We start from the raw sequence: 10867 nt of genomic DNA on the forward strand, positions 1-10867 counted from the left end.
AGTGAAAAGTTTTCAACAAACAATTCTTTCAGGCATATTTCTGGTTTACTCTGTTAAATGGAAATAATTTAGTGGAGCAGACCATTGCCTGAGCATTCTGCTCAATTATTATTTCACACCAGCATGATTTACCAGTCAGCTTGATAACTGAAGGATATGCAAACAATTGCAAATTCTGATTAATAAAGAAATTAATAAAGACTGGGGCTCAACCAAAGTGATTGTGGTTTCTGTTAAACTTTGGGAAGTTGAACCTCAGTCTCAGGTGTTTTTCTTGGAGAGGGCAAACTTTAAAGGTAACATTGTGAATTAATCATGCTCCCCATGTGTGAGCATCAATTTTTGAGCAACACCAAAGGGGACCATGTAAATGGAATATTTGATTGGTTGGAATAGCTCTAATAAATGCTTGACTTTTGCCAATGTGGTAATTTAGGAGTAAGTGGAAACTGCCAACAATGTCATTTTGCTTGATTGCCCCATAATTGCCTTTATGCCACTGATATCAAACTGTGCACAATTAGAGACTGTTAATTCTGATAACAAAAAATGCATTTAGTTTTTACACAGCTAAATAACATCTCACAGAAGCCACATTATTATGTCATAGAATAACGGCTTGATATGTAGATTAAAGTAATACCTACCCTTTCTGATTGTTGAGGTATTGTTCATAGACAGGGTTAAAGGATTTGTTTACTTATATTTCATGCAATATGTAAATGTAAAGCTGGGGTGCTAGGTGCTGTTAACAAATGTACTTAAGGATGCACTTAAAACATTGTACAGATCTTAGCAACAATAACACTTCATTTTAGTGTGCAGACAGTATTGAAATGTAGCACAATTTTTAAAAAAAACTTCAAACTTTAAAATGATAAATAAGACTTGAAGTTCAAGGTAACAAAAGGAAGTTAACAGAATAAAGGCTATTTTGAGTGTCTGTGATGCATTTATGACTCACCATGTGAAAATTTTATATAACTGGCTTATTCGAGAACAGTGACACCAGGAGTGCAGTGCTTATTGTCCCAACGTGTGGCTGTTTGGTAGCAAAACAAATTCTAAAGATTAGGAAGAATCCCCTCTCCCCACTCCCCACTCTCTTAGTGTAATTAGAATCCAGAAACGCCTAATGTTTTGATTAAATGGGACATTACTCAACTTCTTGGTGTGTCTACGTGCTCTTCTATAAAATGACATTCACCTTGGTTTGTATAGGGTTTGCTATGTGCCAGACACTTTTTTGATGCCTTACATACATTGACTTATTTAATCCTCATTAAACACCCTGAAAGATAAGTAAATTATTATTCCCATTTTAAAAAGATGAGGAGACAGGTAGAACGGATACGTGACTTGCTGAGGTTAAATGGCTAATAAGCAGCAGATGTGGATTTGAACTCAAGAAATCCAGTTTTCTAAAGGTGGGGACAAGAAAATCCCCATCACAAATTATTGAGATGATTTAAAAATGTCATGTGCAAACTCCTGGGACTCAACAGGTGTCTTATCAACTAGGTTTTGTTCCAATGCCACCCATAGCTCCACTCTACAAGTTTCTTATACATCTTGTGCAGAATAGCTTGATCTACTTTCTTTCTCATTCCAGTGGTCATGGGTGCTGTGATGTAAAGTACTGACCCTCAGGAGCCATTTTCCCTTCAGACATGGTATCCAGATATGCCTCTTCAGACTTTAAACATTACTCACTGTGTTATATCTTTGGCCAGTATCCCAGTTTTTAATTGCCTTTGTTAAGTCACGTTAAATCCTTCCTGACACTAGGTGCTGTAAATTCAAATACATCAGCTCAATTAATCTTCCAATATCCGTTTGGAGTAGCTACTATTACTCCCATTCCATGATCATTGGAATGGAGGTTCAGAGAGATTAGAAAGGCAGAGAGAGATTATGTAGGCAGCCTGTGTTAGAGCCAGGATTCAAATCCAGGCATGTCCATGACAGCTCCTCAACCTGCATCAGACTGTCTCTCCCAGAAAAAAAGAGGACACTGACAAGACTCCTCCATTCTCTGGCCAGTCGGGGAGGAGACAGAATCCTGAGGGATGGAGTAGGAGGCAGAACTCTGGAAGAAGGACGGGAAACCACCTCAGGCCTCGGGGTAGAGGTGCGGGAAGCAGGCTTGGGCTGGTGGCTCAGGAGCTTCAAGGAGCAGAAAGGTCTGGGAAGATTCCCGGACAGCCATAGCATGTGAATCAAAAAAGTTTTCCTATATAAGAGATGAAGCAACACAACAAGACCCCCTAGAGGGCATTTGGGAATTGGAAGAGGGTTCACCGTAAGATAACTGACAGGCACTACTGGCACTTAGTGGGCAGAGAATAGGAGATGTTTTACAATGCACAAGGCAGCCTCATGCAATGAAAAATTGTCCCGCATCTTGTGACTTACACATGTCTCAAATGTCCTGCTGGCCTTTTCATGTAAGAGAGAAGCCAGTTTATAATGATCTGAACCTAGAACAAATTTCTTTATGCAAATCAACACACTGTACTTTGGCAAGATTTAAACACATGAATATACTATTTTTGTTCTAATGACCACTCACCTTCTTGAACTTCTTTTGCAGAACATCTTCTGGTCTTTTACTTCTCTAAGATCTAAACTTTAAGTAGTGCAGTCTGCAGCACTTTCTAGGGTAATAATATCTGACATTTGTGTATTGAAATATGTATTTTCAAATGAAAAAAATACTTATTTCATTTCCTCTACATTAGAATTAGGGCTTTAAAAATTATGAATGGTGTAGGTTATATTATCTACGAATTTCATTTCAGGACAGTAAACGGGAAATTCTAAAATCATTGTTATTAAGATAGGTGGTTGTTCTGATAAGATGGAGAACCACTGATATATGTAAACATAACTAATTCTTTTTAATGGCTACATAGTATATTCACCAACTGCAATTTATTTAACATGTCCTCCTATTGCTGGACTTTTAGTTCAAAACCTGCTTATCCATTTTTATATCATTGCAGCAATGAATGTTGTATATACATATATCTTTGGGTATTTGTAAGATAAACTCCTAGTGCAATTACTCATTTAAAAATGTGTACTTTTTTCTAGATATTGACAAATTGCCTCCAAAAAGTTGCACGAATATCTCTTTTACCAACCGTTTTTTCTCAACACCAAGTCCAATCCTTCAAATCTCTGTTGATAAAATAGTTGCAAAATGGTATCTAACTTTTAATTTGCATTTCTTTAATTTTGAGGGTTCTTGAACAGCTTTTCACACCCGCCCCCCCGCCGTGAACTGCTTTCTAATATCTTCTGCAAACAGTCTCTTTTGAAGAAAAATTACTCTGCTAGTATCAGTTCTTTAAGGGTTAACAAGACACACCGAATGTCCTCAAGCCACCCCATGATTTAGTGAAGACAAGGCTAATCACAGGTCACTTCCACTAAGAAAGAGGAAGAAAGGAACAGGTTTGAGGGAGTGCACAGGAAGGGACATGACCCAGTCTTTGGGGCACAAGGAAAGACACCCCCAAGGAAATTACATCCAAGATGAGACCTGAGGTTTAGGTGGGACTTGGCTAGATGAAGGATGCTGGTGAATAAGGTAAGAATATTCCAAACTGGTGGAACTGCCATATGAATAATTTTGGAGGAAAGGATTCCCAGTATATTCATGGAACGTCAAGAAGTTGAGTTTGGCTAGAGGCCAGAGGGCAAGGGGAGAAGGGAAAAGATGAGGCTGAAAAGAAGAGCAAGGGTCAGATCCTTTGTATGGACTTTGTATGTAGGACCAAAGAGGTTGTATTTTATTTTGAAGACAATGGGAGCCACTGAAGAACTTTAGGCAGGGAAGTGATACCCTCAGATAAGCACTTTAGAAAGATTGGGTAACTCCAGAGTAGAGGAGAGAAGGGATTAGAAGAAGGCAAGACAGGAGTTGGGGGTTTAGTCAGCAGATTCTTGCAGTAATACAGGTGGGAGGTGAAGGTGGCCAGAACTGAGGTGGAGGTCACGCTGTAAAGCACTGGAGCTGTTTGGAAGGTGAGAGCATGCACAAGAAGACATTCATGTTACATGGATTAAGGGACTTGAGAAACCAGAGGATAAAGCACAAAACATGACAAAAGTACCAAAACCAAACAGCAAAGCCAGTCAAGTCAGGAAAGTGTTGTATATTTGGTAAGCCAAGGAAAACAAAGCAAGGAAGAGCACAGGAGCGTGTAATGACTGCAGTTCCCTCCAGGTCTCCAAATGAAGACCAGGTACCAGGTGCTATGCATAATTGGAACTCTTTAACTTTTTAATTTTTAAAAACTTTCATTTATTCAAAATAAAGAGTACAGAAAATAATACACTTAAACTCGTAACCTAGATTCGATGTATTATCAGTTGCCATACTTGTTTTAGATCTTTCTCTCTCTCTTTAGAAAATAAAACATTACAAATACTAATGATGCTTTACTCTTCCCATTCCTCCTGCCCCTCCCCCAAGGTAATCACTAAACTGTATATTGCATGCCCATGAATTAAAAAACACCTTTTAGACCTATGCATGTATTTGATAAACAACAAAGAATGTGTATTTTTAAATTTACATTAAAAATATACTATATGTATGGCAACTTTTTTCTCTAAATATTTCATTTCATGTTGATAAATGTAGATCTAGATCATTCATTTCTATCTACAGTGTAATATTCCATTGTTATGATTAAACAAGTTTATTCATTGCTCTATTTTATGGATGTTTTAAAAAATTCTTCATTACAAAGAATGCAACAATAAACATACTTGTACTTGTCTCCCTGTAGACATGTAGAATTGGGATTTTACACATCATGTTATGTCTAACTTTTCTATGGGTGAATGGCCAAGTGTATTTTAATATTTTTAAATTTGTCATAATTCAGGAAATTAATGCAGAGGGCCATAGAGGTACAAAGCCTATTGTATCTGCTTTATGAATGCTAGAATTGAAATTATATATACAGATTTGTTGAGCCAGTTTAACTTCTGAGAGTAAGAAATTCTAAAACGATTCTCATCATGAAATCATAGAATTTCAGTGCTGGCAAGGACCCCTCTATGGATATGAATGAAGCTGATCTGGTAAGGCAAATCAGACTAAAGGGTAAAGGATGATGTTGACTGTGTTTTAAAACTTCAACTTCTGTGTGAGACCAAAGAAAGAGATGTTTATTTGGTGCAACATTTATATTTTCTGTAGCACACCATCTAATTTAACTTGTATGGTCAGTTTATTCCAACACCATAATTGCTTGGTACCTTGAACAGGGAGTGAGATCTGCTTGGTTTGTACAGGTTAGTGTGATGCTCTGATACATCCCAGAGGTATGTAGGTAGAGAATAAAAAGTTTTTGAAAAGCCCCCTTGAGGGACTGGGGAAAATGTGGAAATATTAAACTTCCCCACCTGGGGAATTACTGATATTCTTGCAAGCATTGGGGACTACCAATTTAAAAGGCCAAGCCCTCAATCATGGGACTTGCCTTTATGAAACTTACTCCTGCAAAGGAGAAGCTACGCCTACTTATAATTATGCTTAAGAGTCACCCCCAGAGAACCTCTCTTGTTGCTCAGATGTGGACTCTTTCTTTAATCCATCTCTGCAGGTAAATTCACTGCTCTCCCCACTATGTGGGACTTGACTCCCAGAGGTGTAAATTTCCCTGGCAATGTGGAACATTACTCCCTGGGATGAGCCTGGCCCTGGCATCAGGGGATTGAGAAAGCCTTCTTGAACCAAAATGGGGAAGAGAAATGAAATGAAATAGAATTTCAGTGGCTGAGAGATTTCAAGTAGAGGTGAGAGGTCATTCTGGAGGTTATTTTTATGCATTATCCAGATATCCCTTTTTAGTTTTTAGTGTATTGGAATAGCTAGAAGGAAATACCTGAAACTGTTGAACTGTAATATGTAAACCAGTAGCCTTTATTCTTTTTTTTTTTAAATTCAGTTTTACTGAAATATATTCACATACCATACACTCATCCATGGTATACAATCAACTATTCACAGCACAATCAAATAGTTATGCATTCATCACCACAATCTATTTCTGAACATTTTCCTTACATCAGAAAGAATCAGAATAAGAATAAAAAATAAAAGTAAAAAAAGAACACCCAAACCATCCCCCCATCCCACCCTATTTGTCATTTAGTTTTTGTCCCCACTTTTCTACCCATCCATCCACACACTAGACAAAGGGAGTGTAATCCACAAGGCCTTCACAATCACACTGTCACCCCTTGTAATCTACATTATTATATAATCATCTTCAGGAGTCCAAACTACTGGGTTGGAGTTTGGTAGTTTCAGATATTTACTTCTAGCTATTCCAGTACATTAAAACCTAAGAGGTGTTATCTATATAGTGCATAAGAATGTCCACCAGAGTGACCTCTCGACTCCACTTGAAATCTCTCAGCCACTGAAAGTATTTTGTCTCATTTTGCATCCCCCTTTTGGTCAAGAAGACATTCTCAATCCCATGATGCCAGGTCCAGATTCATCCCAAGGAGTCATATCCTGTGTTGCCAGGGAGATTTACACCCCCGGGAGTTGGGTCCCACATAGAGGGGAGGGCAGTGAGTTCACCTGCTGAGGTGGCTCAGTTCGAGAGAGAGAGGGCCACATCTGAGCAACAAAGAGGCACTCAGGGGGAGACTCTTAGGCACAATTATATGCAAGTTTAGCCTCTCCTTTGCAGTAAGGAGCCCCACAAGGGCAAGTCCCACAATAGAGGGCTCGGTACATCAAACTGCCAGTCCCAATATTTGTGATAACATCAACAGCAGTCCAGGTGAGGAAGTCCAACACTTCTGCAGCTTTCCCCAGCTCCCTGGGAGGGGGGGAGGAGGGCTGTAAATACATTTTTTATTCTCTGCCCAAATTACTTTGGGATGTGTCACTATTTCACTCTAAGCTATACCAACCCACCTTATCTCACTTCCTATTCAAAGCTCCATGCAATCGTGGTGTTTGAACAAACTGACTGTAGAATTATACTGTTTAGAAAATATAGATCCTGCACCAAATAGACATCTCTTCCCTTGGTCTCACATGGAAGTTGAAGTTTTAAAACACAGTCAGTTTTGACCTTTACCCTTTGGCCCGGTTTGCCCTAGTCTTAACCAGATCTGCTTCAATCATATCACTAATTGAAGTCTGGGCTCTTTTTCAGCTTTTTTTTAACAGATGCTGTATGCACTAATACTGACATTCATATGTGCCGAGCTCTAGCTCCAAGTTTCAGGTATCTCAGAGATACACATTGTTCCAGAGACCAATCAGGTCATACACTAAGGGATCAGCATCTCAAAGTTTAGAAATAGGCATTACAATTCAGGAATAGAGTTGACTGCTGTAAGAGCTTATGATCTAGGGACTATTACAATAATCCAGTCCATGTTAGGCTATGTTCTAAGATTCAATTCTGAGTTTACACATTGTAGTTAGTCCATATTGGTGAGGCATTATAGTGCCTACCTTTATTTCTGGCATACTTCACTCAAATACTGTGTACAGGGTCCATTCACCTCGTTGTGTCTCACAGCTTCACTCCTTCTTGCAGTTGCTCAATATTCCATTGTATGCATACACCACAGTTCACCATTCTGTTCCTCAGTCTATGCACCCTTAGGTCACCTCCACCCATTGCAAATCATGATTGCTGCCTCCATGAACACCAGTTTGCAGATGTTCATTCATGTCTCTGCTCTCAGATCTTCAAATGACATACCCCATAATGAGGTTGCAGGACCTTATGGTCCCCACATACTTAACTTTTTGTGGAACCACCACACTGACCTTCAGAAAGGCTACACCATTCTATCTGCTCATCAATAGTAGATAGGTACATCCCTCTCACTATGTTTTCTCCAACACTTATACTCCTATATATATTTTTCCTAAAATTTGATAGAGCTATATTCACATACCATACATTCATCCACAGTGCACAATCAGTTGTTTATGGTATCATCATAAAGTTGTACATTTATCACCACAATCAGCACTTGAACAAGAAAAATTGTTTTTTTAGCAATAATAAAAAAGACGATAAAAAGGAAAATAACATGTCGTACAATACAATATAATTGAAAGGACAGAAAATAACACCACTACCAAGAATCCCATATTCGTCCCCTATATCCCTCTCTCATATACACTTAGCATTGGGTAGCCTTTATTCTTGAAGATGATTGTTTAACTATATAGTTTTATGGTGTGACTGTGTAATCATGAAAACCTTGTGACTGATACTCCCTTTATTCAGTGTATGGACAGATGAGTAAGAAAATAAAGACAACAAATAAATAAATAACAGGGGTTATAAGGGGTATAGGAAGTTTTGTATGTTCTTTTTTATTTTTATTTTTATTATTTTTTGGAGTAATGAAAATATTCAAAAATTGATTGTGGTGATGAGTGCACAACTATATGATACCATGAACCACTGATTGTACACTTTGGATGATTATCTGGTATGTGCATATATCTCAATAAAAATGCATGAGAAAAAGAACCCCCCTTTGGCAAGATTTCTCAATCCCAGCACTGTTGACATTTTAGCCTAGATAAGTCTTTATTGTGAAGGGCTGTCCTGTGAATTGTAGGACATTTAGGAACATCCTTGGCCTCTACCCATTAGAGGGTAGAGCTTTGTGTGATGTATTTAAGAAATCTTTGTTTACCTAAAGGTCATCAAGATATACTTCTAAGTTATTTTCTGGAAGCTTTAATCTTTTCTTATTTAGGTGTACAATCCACCTGGAACTGGTTTTGTGTATGGGATGAAATAGGGTCATGATTATATTTTTTCCTAAGGATATCCATACTGCCCAGGAACACTTACAGAAAAGGTCATCCTTTCCCCAGTACAATCTTTGTCATAATTAGGTGATACTGCATAGTACAGTATAAATCCTGAATGCTTGATTCTGTCCCTCAAACTTCAATCCTATTTTTGTCCTTCTGGGTTTAATTTTTGTACTAAGTGTCTGACTCAGCTTTCTCTAACAGATTGTGCCCTGCTAGCTCACTTTCCCTTCTGAACACCCTTGCTTCAGAATAGATTTATAATTTTGAATGCTGAGCACATAGTAGGCCTTCAATACATATTTTATACAAATTAATGCTTTCTTTCTTCAGTCTTACCCTCTTCTCTTTCCTGTTTTACTTTGATTATGGATCTGGAAAAACTAACTGAGCAATGCATAGACGTGCTAAATATTCTAGGTAGCAAACCAGCTGCCTTTGTTACATAAGCAAAGAAGAGAAAGCTGGCTGTTTTGGTGGTGTTTGCTTTCTTTGAGGCACTGAGCTTAGGAAGTGGGTAGGAGAGGCAGGATTAATTTCAAACCCTGCTGCTGGCAGGCTGTCACTCCCCCAACCTGCCAACTGCTACCTAGAGCAAGCATGAGCTGTTTCTGAACGTTGGAGGGGATTAGTCATCAGTTTTAAAGTCTTCATCCAATATTTAAGTTTATGCTAATACGTGTTAGCTAACAGGAAAATAAATAAACACACACATCTAAAACTGAATGCACCTCAAATGCAAGCAGTTATGACTTACAATATTCTGCCACCTCAACAGTAGTAGTCATAGTAATTGCAATGCTATAGCAATAAGAATAAGGGAAAGTGGCAGTGCCAAGAAAGGTTGCCTCCCTGCCAAGCCATCCCCAAAAAATATACAATTGCATGTCTGCTTACTACACAAGACAGTTTCAAGATAGTTCCTATATCACCACCACTCTTTTCCAATTAAATTGTATCTAAGCCTCTGTGCCAGTTTGGATGTATTATGTCCCCGCAAATGCCATGTTCTTTGATGTAATCTTGTGGGGCAGATGTATTAGTGTTGATTAGATTGTAATTCTTTAATTGAGTGTTTCCATGGAGACGCAACCCACCCACTGTAGGTGATAACTCTGATTAGATAATTTCCATGGAGGTGTGGCCCTGCCCATTCAGCATGGGCCTTGATTAGTTTATGGAGCACTAGATAAGCTCAGACAGAAGGAGCGAGCTTGCTACAGCCAAGAGGGACACTTTGAAGAACATAGAGGAGCTGAGAGAGGAGCTGCAGCTTACAGAGACATTTTGGAGATAGCCTTTGAAAGCAGACTTTTGCTCCAGAGAAGCTAAGAGAGGACACATGCCCCAAGAGCAACTAAGAGTGACATTTTGAGGAGCTGAAGCCTAGGGAGGAATATCCTGGGAGAAAGCCATTTTGAGACCAGAACTCTGGAGCGGATGCCAACCACATGCCTTCCCAGCTAACAGAGGTTTTCCAGGCGCCATTGGTCATCCTCCAGCGAAGGTACCCGATTGTTGATGACTTATCTTGGACACTTTATGGCCTTCAGACTATAACTGTGTAACCAAATAAACCCCCTTTATAAAAGTCAATCCATTTCTGGTACTTTGCATAATGACAGCATTGGCAAGTTGGAACAGCCTCTTTTATAACATAGACATTCTGAAACTCTCACTGATAGCAGTGATGCTCCTAACGTTAACACTAATGGCATTTACCATTTCTTTTGAAGAGTTGCAGGGTATTCTTCTAAGAATTTTACGTATATTACTTCATTTTACCCTCACAATGGTCCTATGCTGTAGGTACTATTATTATCCACTTTTTCTGGAATCACAAAGCTTATAAGTTGCAGAGTCAGAGTTCAAGCAAGGGCCTGCTAGACTTCAGGGCTGGCTCTCAGGCATGGTGTATGCTATAGCCATAGCGCATGACCTTAGCACGGCGCCCTTTGGGCAACTACACATCCTGAGCCTTCTTTGACCCATTCTGAAGGCATGCGCAAAAGTAGCTGCAGATGTGGTTGT

Source organism: Choloepus didactylus, chromosome 13 (assembly GCF_015220235.1).
Source record: "Choloepus didactylus isolate mChoDid1 chromosome 13, mChoDid1.pri, whole genome shotgun sequence".
Taxonomy (NCBI): domain Eukaryota; kingdom Metazoa; phylum Chordata; class Mammalia; order Pilosa; family Megalonychidae; genus Choloepus; species Choloepus didactylus.